The sequence below is a fragment of the Galeopterus variegatus genome, unplaced genomic scaffold (genome assembly GCF_000696425.1).
Source record: "Galeopterus variegatus unplaced genomic scaffold, G_variegatus-3.0.2 Scaffold1459, whole genome shotgun sequence".
Lineage (NCBI taxonomy): Eukaryota > Metazoa > Chordata > Mammalia > Dermoptera > Cynocephalidae > Galeopterus > Galeopterus variegatus.
The window spans coordinates 86,832-89,838 of record NW_007727570.1 but is presented as its reverse complement, the minus strand read 5'-3'; positions in this window follow the sequence as shown (position 1 = coordinate 89,838).

Genomic DNA, 3,007 nt, shown 5'->3' with positions numbered 1-3,007 from the left:
ATTTGAATTCTATATCTTCTGACATTATTGTTGATAGCTCTGCTTTTCTTTTCTTTACATTTTGCTGCTGTATCTTCACCACTCTATTTTATTTTTATTTTGATACATTTTAAGATGTCTCTCTAATGCAGCCACATCTTGCTCAATGCTGTAGGTTTGCTTTTCCCATATTCTAGAAGTCTTTTTCATTCATTGAGGCAGCTTAGCATATACATGCATAATGTCGTAAATGAAATATTTACAATCTCTTTAATCCGCATCTGTTCTGTTTTTTATGTTCTTTGAGATTTATTTTGTGTCTTCCATAGTTCGGACTATCTTTTATTTGTTTTGTATTTTCTATTAATTTACTCAGCAAACACTAATTGCCTCCACTGTGGCAAGCACTATGCTAGGCTGCAGACACAGAAATAAAGAGGCAAAAAAAGCTCCAGTTCCTGCTGGGGTGAGGCAACAGATTAGTAGGGAAAATAGATATTAACCAAAAAAATTGCATTAGTTAAACCATGATTATGCACTGATAAATGCTCCAAAAGAGAAAAAAAATTCAGTCCTATGAAAGCATACAACAAAGAGAACTGACTTAGTCATGACAGTTTTGGAAATTCCCTGAGAAATTAAATATGACCTGAAATATGAAGAATTAAGTAGGTATTAACTCATTAACTCAAGGGTAGTGATCATGATCAAGGTAGAAGCATTCCATCCGGAAGGAAGAGTAGATAAAAAGGACCTGTGGTAGGAAGGCACCTTTGAGAATCCTAAACACAAACCAACAGCAACATTTTTAAAAAAACACACTGCAGGGCTGACCCCGTGGCTCACTCGGGAGAGTGCAGCTATGGGAGCGCAGCAGAGCTGGGAGTGCTGAGGCCGCGGGTTCAGATCCTATATAGGGATGGCCGGTGCACTCACTGGCTGAGCGTGGTGCGGGCGACACTAAGCCAAGGGTTGCAATCTCCTTGCTGGTCACACACACACACACACACACACAAAAAAAAAATAACCAAAAAAATAACCAAAACAAAACACTGCAGCTGGAACCTAGAGAGCTAAAGCGATCTTGGTGTGAGATAATGTTTGTAGAAGTTGGATCTGCACTTGTCCACTTCTGTCTCTTTAAGTCGCAAAGTTAGAAATGAAACTAGACACTGATTTCTCCACAACTAAGCAGTTTAGATGAGGAATCAAGTCAGAGCTCTCTTCCCACTTTACACTTATCAGTCTTAAAATATAATTTTGGATTTGGCACACCAGACCGTGTTTATGAAATTATTCTTTTGTGTACCACATATCTTCCATGTCGAGAATTTTAATTGACATTTGCATTCAGTTCTGAAACAGTATTTTCAACAATCATTTTCGGCTACACGCCATGACTCTATCTTTGCTTGTTTCCTACTCGCCATTAGCCCCCTTTTACCACAAATTCCTCCTGCTTAAGCTTTTAACTTCGACTAATCTTCTGATCATTTAGAACAGTTATGTTTAACTAACTTCTTCAAAAAGGGGTGTGGCGTATAATTTCTGTACCTGCTCATATTATGGAATGTTTTAGTGCTGTTAACTTCACATATGAGTAACTTGACTGATTATACAATTTGCCCCATAATGGGCTTTTCTTAAAACTTTGTAGGATGGTTTCGTTGTCTTTTGGCATTTAACATGAGAAGTCTCAGGTAAGGAACCTTTTTTGTTCTATTTTGTTTTGTTCGCCGTGTGGATGCTTATAAAATTGTTCTTTGTCTATTAAAATATTCAAATAGTTTAGAAAAGTTTTTGGGTTCTGTTGTCTTTTTATTGATATTGCCTTGATGTAAGAAGGTGAAGCCTAATAATTTGTATATGCAAATTTTAAAGGGAGAGGACCTTTTTCTAGATACCACGTAGCTTCGGAATTAAGAGCTTTCACTATAGAGCCACACTGTCTGGATTCAGTCAGCTTTGTCCTTCACTAAGTCAATGACCTTCAAGAAACTGTTAAAAAGAAAGCCAAAGATTGAAAACATCTCTCCATTTGAGTTTCCCCATTTGTAAAATGGGGCTAACATAGTACCTACCTCACAAGGAATTTGTGAGGGTTGAAGAAGTTAACACAGATGAAGTATCTGGAATGAAGCTCAGCCCATCCTGAGGGTTCTGCAAGCGCTTCCCAGGCCACTATCTTCTCATTTTTCTCTCTCTTTTTTCTGCCTTCAGAAAATTTTCTTTAATTTGTATTTGCCTTTGTTTATACTGTAATTGTTCTGATTTGGGGCGGTCTGAGCTTTGATCTGCATTCTCTGTTTCTCGTATCTATGCTTTTGTCTTCTTGATTTCACCTCTTTGTTCTTTTTGTGACTTGCTTTACTGCAGCATCATTTCTGCTCCTTACTACTTCCAATACGGATTGTTTAAATTTTGCTATTCACATTTTACTTTGGGGGATTCTGCCATAGCTACTTTTTTTTCTCAGATTATCTATTGCATCTCACTTTAACTTTCCTCCTTTAAAATTTTATGTTCCTCTCCCAGAACACAAGACTTCTTGGGGATACTAAACAATTTCTAAACTTTTGTCCTACTTTTCTGTAGTTAATATTTTTAAAGTTCTATTGCATGAATCTTCAGAATTGCTTTCTTCCTTTCTCATGCTAAACTCTTGATAGGCCGTCTACTGCTGCCGTTGTATTTTCTATTTATTCATTCTAAGAGATCCAGATTCAGTCAGTATTTACCAAGTGTCAGGGTGTGTGCATTTCCTGTGGCTTCACTCACTCTCCATTTCTTTGCAAGTCAAACTTCCTCCTAACAGCAGCCGGAAGTTAAATTAGGGTTGCCAGATTTAGCAAATAAAAATACAGGATACCCAGTTAGACTCGACTTTCAGATAAATGATGATTTTTTTTTAGCGTAAGTATGTTCTAAATACTGTATAAGATGTATTTATTCTAAAATAATTTTAACATCATCTAATATTCAAATTTAGTTGGGATCCCTGTGTTTTATCTGACAATTCTTGAGGCTG